The sequence below is a fragment of the Gavia stellata genome, chromosome 10 (genome assembly GCF_030936135.1).
Source record: "Gavia stellata isolate bGavSte3 chromosome 10, bGavSte3.hap2, whole genome shotgun sequence".
Classification (NCBI taxonomy): domain Eukaryota; kingdom Metazoa; phylum Chordata; class Aves; order Gaviiformes; family Gaviidae; genus Gavia; species Gavia stellata.
The window spans coordinates 2,851,202-2,859,552 of NC_082603.1; positions in this window are offsets into that span (position 1 = coordinate 2,851,202).

An 8,351-nucleotide genomic window follows, 5' to 3' on the forward strand; every position below is an offset into this window, starting at 1 on the left:
CTCAGTGCACACTAGAAGATATCCAAACACGTAGAAGAAACGCACTGTTAGTAAACACGCTGGGTGGGATTCAGCTCACCTAACTTTATCAGTGCAAAATTTAAACAATTTGGTCATCCAGGCTCCATCTATGGTCAATAGATAAGAGATGGATGTGTTCAGAGGATGAGTCATCCTACTCAGAGACAGATGTTCAAGATGTGTGGTATGAGCCTCGTTTAGACAAGACTTTCTTTCAGCTGGCTAAATTTAGACTAAATTAATTCTGTCCAACCATTGTCTCACCCCAAACCTGTGAAGTCTTGCCCTGCTTACATTAAGACTGCAGGAGATTTGCTCATATTCAGATGTTAGCATTTCATCATCACTGAATGATCTGTTCAAAAGCCAGTCTTAATTCCATTCATGCCACATGCTGTTTACCATTGGTGAATTAGTCATCCTGAAGGTTTCTGAGGCAAATACCAAATTCCCCTTTTCGACACCAGAACGCACCAAACTGAACTCGATTTCCATGACTATTGACTCTCTTACTGACTCTAGATTAAGACCTTTAGGAAGCATATAATCTCTTCAATTCTGCAGTTAGCACGCATGCTAAAAACACTAACAACCACCAGCTGGATCACCCAGGACCCACCATGGCTTTCCTCTGATTAAAAAACTGCTGGAGGAACAGGCCATTTTCAAGACCAAGACTGGGTGAATATTTTCATCTAGATTCCTGGCTCAGTCAACAGTGATAAGGGTTCAGCATTCTCCCTGCTATCTCAATAAAGAAAATGTCCTTTTGTTGAACCCAGCTGTTTAACGACAATGGTTCGTTTCAGTGAACTGCTCTCAAAGCAAACCCAGCACAGGGAGCCTCACGGCTTTGAAGCTCCACGACCGAGCACACATCTCTCCCCCTCTTCGAAATGAAAAAGAAGAGGAACAACTTGGGAGGGAGGAGGAAGTTTTATTGTTTTCTAGTCTGTATTTGATTAATAATAATGTCTTTTTCAAAGGGCTCAAGGTTTCCATGAAGAGAATGGCTGAGTTTTAACCCAATCTCATGGACACTTTGATGGGCGAGTGGATGAGTTGCTCCAGCCTAGCCAGGCACTCCTCCTGCAGCAAGTTGCTTCAGGGGATGTGAGGTTTCACCTTAGCTTCATTATAAGATTGAGTTTCCTTAGTGCAATTGATTTAATATAGCACTGAGAAAACACCAGAGCTTATTATTTCTTTTAACCACTGACTACTTTATAAGAGGCCTCCCAGGAGATGAAAGCGAGTCTTCAGTGAGAAGAAGCGACAGAGGATTTCTTTCTTTCCGTTCCTTCGGGAGCCTCTGCCAAGTTGCACAATTACGGTAAGAAATGCCCCTGAGAAGAGCAGGGGCTGTTGAACAGAGGCTCCCCGCACGACGACACAAAAGGAGGGTGCTTTTTCCCCATTAAAAGCTGATTCTCAGCAGTGGGGTTATGTACTGCAGTGCCACAGGCAGAAAACCAGAATTAAAACTCTTTCTGACATGGCTTACACCTATCCCTTCCCCCCCACAAGCTATCCAGCAGTATTTTTGGATTTATGGACACCTGTGCCACTAGGAAGCAGCTTTCTCCCCCCAGTAAAAAGTCGAGTCCAGGTCATGACACCCAGTATGCTGAGAACCAGAGCTGTGTATCGAACCCGTGATGGATCACGCTGAGCACTGAAGAGAAAGCACATGGCTGCTCCCACCCATCCCCGGGGTGTGGTCGGGGCAAATGCACAATATCACACAAAGATCAAATCCATTCCAGTAAGTTATCATCTCTATTTAGCATATCAGCCTTTGAAAGATCTGCTGACTCAGGTGCTCAGTATGCACAAGCCAAAATCTGGCTAGTGGTGATGAGTGCGATTTCTCATTTGAGCATGTAGAAGAAGCTGTCTGTTAACTGGGAAATTGTTTTGGTGAACAGACAGCAAAATCTTATTCTAATTTTGCTCTGAGCAATTAAGGAAATGGGTTAATTGTATAAAATTAATTACTAGGGCTTGAATCATTAAAATCCATGTTGGGAACATGAATACATCTGTGAGCTATACTGTATTTTGCCGTCCCTTCATTGATTCCCTCTCTGGGGGAAAAAAAGGAAAATTAAGTATGATACAAATAACCAAAAAAAGAAACTATCTAGTGCCACAAAAACTCAGTTCTGGAACTGTTTTGGAGGGAAGTCATCTAAGGAAAACTTATCTTGGGTCAGCTTTGACAATAAGAATAAGCAGTAACAGGAAGGTGCTGTGCTGCTGAACTTCAGGGTTACTCCGACTTTCCCAGCTCTGTTGTTTGTTTGCTCAAATTACCACCCTGTCAAAACCAAAGCACACTGGTGTCGGCACTTCCATCTGTACCTCTTCAAAGTATTTTTTTTCCTTCTTCCTTTCCTTCCATCTTTCGACGGCCTCGAGCTCCAAGCGACATGCTGTTTATTCTGGCTTTCCCCCACCTCCTTTCCTTTTTAATTTTTTTCCCCTTAAAAGAATGCGTGCAGGCTGAGAAACAGACTTTCTCAGATGAGTTTTATAGAGTTCAGCCTCTCTGCTGAGGGCTGGATGCTGCCAGTTTAAGAGGAATTTTCTCCTAGTTATTTTCCCATCAGCTGGCCCGCGAGTAACTCGATGACCGAAACACTCACTGCCGGAGAAATCAAGGGGAGAACCCCTATTTTATCATCTCCCTCATTAAAACAAACAAACAAACACACACATCGGTGAGCTGTAGGTTAAAACTGGTCAGACCCAGTCTGCTTCCCCCATGAGACCGATGCTATTGCAGTCATAGGGTTTCTGCACAGACAGCGGCGCACGTACGATATGCCTGCTCTGCCTTCCCACAACCACATCATACCCCCTCCCTGGGCGTGGAGGCTCTCGCTTTGCCCGTACGAGCGACGAATTAAGGAAACCCCGAGCTTCCCCTGCAGCACACGTTGCTGTGCACTGAAGAGTGGGTTTTCCACAGCACCATCCCCATCGTTAGGATCAAATAAATATATCCCACCACCACCACCAAATTCACACGCCACGCTGGAGCTTCCCAGGGGTCTCTGGGCATCTTGCAGTTTAGGTAACAAAAATTTACAATCAGATGACCACAGCGAGAAAAGATGAGGAAAAAAGGGCAAAGGGATGACAATTTTCTCTTAGGTAAATGTCCCCTTAAGGAAACAGCTTCCTGCCAAGCTCAAGGCGCTCGGATCTACAAAGCTCACATGAGCATCCAAATATTTGCTGATTCCCCCCAACGCGGATGCTGAGCCCAGGCTGGGGGCTCTGAAGTTCACTGCCTCTTCTGCTCTCACAAAGACTCCTTACAGCAGACATAAGGGGCAGGCAAGGGAGGTTCCTCTTCATGTCAAAACACAACAAGGGTTTTTGTTTGGTTTTTTTTTATTTATTTATTACCTTTTGTCTTATTTACTTATGTTACGTGTTTTGTGGCAAGGACAGGCTTCTTGGAAAAGTGGTCAACTGAGTACGTTCCCATACTTGTGGGAGACCGACACACACAGTAAGAGCGCTCATCCTGTTCTCTTCCAGTGAATGTAAAAACAAGCACCCGTTTTTCAGCAGTTAGCATGGAAATACATCCAGCAGAAGAAGCAGTTCATTTCACTGCAAACAAAAAAAGCACTATGCATCAATATATGCTTAGTTTTGAGGCCCCAAATGAGCAGGCACAGCAGGACTTGCCTGATCAAGTGCAGGCTGAAAAACATCTCTTTGGACATATGAGCAGTCTGGTGGATCTCATCCCATCTCCTGCGAGACTTGGGAAGAATTGGTGAACGGTAAGCTCTTCCCTACTTCCAGGTACATCCCCCGAGCTACCAAAATTGCCAACATCATCAGTCCCAACTCTACAAATCATTTAATTGCTGTAACAGTATTAATGCCTGCAGTTGATTACAGTCCACTGACAGCCAATAACTTCACACTGCAGGCTTCAAACACGCCAACTATGAATGCTCCTGGCAAAGAAACGTATCCCCTCCTTCTGGACACAACCGCAGACATGAAGAACTCCCATGATTTGGTTAAATTGTTTAAAAAATGTCATTGTACACTTTGAACTAAAAAAATGGGAACAGCATTTAGAAGCCAAGGTTTTTATTCTGTTGCAGCCGTAATCATAGGGAAATTTCCTATCATAGGTCCTGTGGTTGCTAATAAACCAGTTTCTGATGAGGGGCAAGCACAGATGAAATACCAAAACCAGCACAGAACCCAAAGCAGAGAGACTCTGCCAAAATTTTATGCACTGAGGAGAGCAAGGAGCTGGCAAGAGCTACCCTTGTTGGAAATGAGGAACCAGATGCACAAGGAAAGGGAATGGCGGTTATTTCCTAAGCGACGCTCAGCTCCAAGAAGGCTAGACGTGGTCCCTCCCGCTGCCCCAAGCCATGATCAATTTGACCCAAATAATTTGACAGATGTTGGTCCAACCTATTCTTAAAAACCTCAGCAGTCGAGATACCACACCCTTAGACCCATGCTTTGCTTTCATCAGAGAAAGGCAGTGGAGTTTCCTATTGGAAATTAAACCCACAACTTGTTGCTCCGTTGCCTGTGGCCAGGAAGAAACAGCTCATTCCCTTAATCCCCGCAAGAGACCTTTTCAGACTAGAGGACGTCCTTCTTTCCTCCAGACTCCAGAAGCCAGTCCTCCATAAAACACAACTTAAAACTAAGTCTACAGAACAAAGTCCATGAAATACAGCTTAGAAAAGCAGGTCTATAGTTGCAGGACTCAGGATCCTCCATATCCATTGAAAAAATTCTTGGTTCAAAATTTTAAAAGCAGGGTGTAAACTAACCCATTTTTCCATCTTTCTTTGGTGATCCAAGTTCTCCAGACATTGCTCGTTCTTGCCAACATCCTCTCCACTTTAACTGAGCCAGACATTCTTAGGATCACTCAGCCAAAACATTCTGAGCACCCCAAACACAGAGGGCCCTATCCACCAGTCAACACCTAACGCAGTGCCTGGAGTCAGCAAGAAGCCACTTTGGGAGACACCTCAGGAAATCAGCCAGCAGTGCCAGGGAAGGGGTCCGACAGTGCCGCCAGAGCAAAGGACGTACCCTTCCACAACAGGCCTTCATAGTCCTTTTTTCTTCTCTAATCCTTACCCCAGGAACACATGAATTTTCAGATCTCAACTAATTGGCACACCTACGTTCAAACTCAAACCAGGACTGAAGCTCCAGGGCTGAGCTTAAACGGAGCCCTGGGGCCATGGGCAGGGGTGCAGGAGGCCCCAGCTGAGGCCACCCAGCGCCCCAACACATGTTACCAGTGAACATATGTATTAGCTGTTAAATTCAGCTTTTAGAGGTATTTCCATCCTTCTCAGTATCTGGGGTTTATGAACTTAAATATCCCATCTGTGTTACTTATTATAGCACCCTATAAAATCTTTCTTTCCCTGAAAGCATTTCCTGCACCCACAAATGTACTTTTAATTTTATTTGGCCTGTCTATTAAAATTCATCAGTGTTAATGCTTAAATCATAAAATAACAGTCACAGATTAAGAGCTGCACCAAAGTTGAAATGAAGCTTTCAGGAAACAAAGTGTTTCCGTTTAAGAAATATTTAAAAAAAAGAGCACTGGGAACAGCTAACTTAATAATATGCTTTGCTTCATTATTATTTACTACGCTTTCGTCTCACAGGCAGTTTTACTGGCTGACTTGTCTTCAAAGTCTGAAGGTAGTCTGAACTCACCTTGCGCTTCTAATGGGCTCATAAAACTTCAAGCCAGCAGGTTCCTATTGCATAAAAATCAAACTGCCTTTGAAGCACTGTAGGAGCATGTCGTCTTCTTTATCCTTCACTTGCTTGTCTCCCAGGCTGGCAGCATCCATCCGGATCGTCCTGTTTGAACGGGTACTTAAAAAACTCCTTTTGATAAATGGAGGTCTGCAGCTCTAGTGAGAACCACAATAAAACACTTGCATGCAGTGGCTTTCCTTGGGGGAAATACTCCAAAGTGGTGATCAAGGCCATTCTCCACAACTATTATACGTGTAGTGACACCAACGGAACCATCGAGGCTGGTGGTCTGGTGGAAAGCCTTAACGAGAAGGAGACCTTGGTGGGCCCCAGCAGGACGTTTCTGAACACAGCCTCCAAGCTAGGTCAGGTTTCTGTGAGCCTGCCCAGTCAAGCTTTTAACGTCTCCACAGATGGAGATTGCATGGTCTCCAGTGCTAAACTATTTTCTCTATGAAAAACTTTTCCCTTATGCCCAGCTTTCCCCTGTTGCAGTGTGTGCCCATTGCCTTTTGCCATCGCGCTGTACAGCCCCGAGGACAGCAAGGAGTTTCTCCACACACCTTCTTTGACATGGCCCTATGGCTGTCACCCCTATCTGAGGTGCCTTCTGCTCCCTGTTCGACAAGGTCTCCAGTCCCAGCAAAGGTCTGGGATTGGAATAAATGGGACAAGAGGAATGTGCTGAGCTGCACTGGAAGAGACACTGGCAGCTATTACCATGTCAAGACAACGAAGGATTATTGCCCACATTTTTTTCTCTGCGTGTCATCTTTCTCTCCCAGACAGCCAGGGCATTTTCTTACTCTTCTGCACCATCTACGGGGTTGGTGTCTCCGGTCACGCTCCGCCGCACGGCTTACTCCAGCCATGTCCTCCTCCATCCTTTACACCTTTTTTTCCCTTTCCTGGGCTATCTCTGGCCTTCACCCAGGAAATCTCTCTGAAGCATCAAGAAGCTTGTTGAAAATTGCAGGTCCACAGGTGTGGCATTGCTGTAAGACACAACCACACAAGGAAGGCTCCAGACTTACTCAAGAGGTCTGTCTCCTCTCTGAATGCAGCTTTTGGCTTATATTGCTGGCAACAAGTTTTTCATGTGTCTTATTGTATGTACGCTGCAGAGTGAACAGGTCTGGGGAGACTGAATTTACAATAAAGGAGAGTCCAGCCCAGTTACCTACATCCAACTGGACACCAGCAACAAGAATAGTAGTGGTACAGAGTCTAGACGTAGTCTTAGGGCTTAGATTTTTGTTACAAATCACCTGGTGTTGTAAAGGCATGTTTAAAGCTCCCTTGAAAAGAAGTTTTACTGAAATATGAAATGAAATGAAATTGTCTTCAGCGGAAACGGTGGCTGCATCCTACATCTGGAAACAAGCAGTGGATCAGCTACTACTTCCCACGGGTATTGGGGCATCCTTGGTACAGCACAATCCTCTTGCAACTATTTATAACTCTTGACGCTGTCCATCCAATGTGCTTTTTGGTTTTTTTCAGAGCTGTGTATGTGAGGCTGAATGTGTGTGTATGACTGAATCATTTGCTTAATACTGCATTTATTGAGGTAGCCTCGCACAAGCTAAACAGTGCCACAGGCGTGAGAGGGATTTTCTGGAAACCGATGATTCAGCTGGAGTTCACAGGTATGTATAGAACTGCAACTTGTGGCCAGTTTTTCAACTTTTACTAACAAAGCTTAAACAGGCAGTAAATAAAATGACGCTTCAGAAGACCCCGCTGTCCGCTGGATGCTCAGTGCAGTACCTGCCCACCGGTGTTTGGGTTTAAGTCCACTGAATGGCTATGTTTGCCTTCTTTAAAGATCCATTTCAAGCAAAAAAAGACATCAGCAAAAAAATAAAATCTCTTTTGAGCACATAAAACAACGAAATAAATCTTTCACTCATTCTTTCACTATTTCAGCTGCCATTTTTCCATCCCATTTGTAAAATCAAATGCAATAAAACCCTTGAAACTCAGGTTTTGTTTAGCTTGGTGAAACAGTTAAGGAAACAAATCCATCCTTAAAGCTGCAAGGCAGGGCTGGGCAGAATACTTATCTTTAAATATTTAAATACTTATTTAGATAAACACTTGAATTACTTAAAAAATGGATTAAAATTATGCTTCATAAGGAGAACCAGAGGGGGTCAAGCTGCAATATCAGATGATTCTTCAGGATTTTACTAAATATTTTACTTTCCTTTACTTCAGTGTTAGATTCACCTAAAATCAAGACAAATATCATAATGACCCTGGAAATCAGTCAGGAAAATAAACTGGATGCTAGCAAAATACGGGTAGCTAGCTGCGTACGGAAGGCCTGGGGGCCAAGACACTGGCCCAAAAAAAAAGGTTTTGTGAAGACAGCATGATCCAACATTTGGACTAGGTAGGCTTCGGAAAGGAAAGGGAAAATATTACCTACAGTAAAATCTACATGTATATTAGTTGATGTCATATCTCTAAAACAACATTGTTTGCTGAAAGGCATGCAAAGGAGAGCAAGCTCAGAGACCAGGCACAGAGTCTGG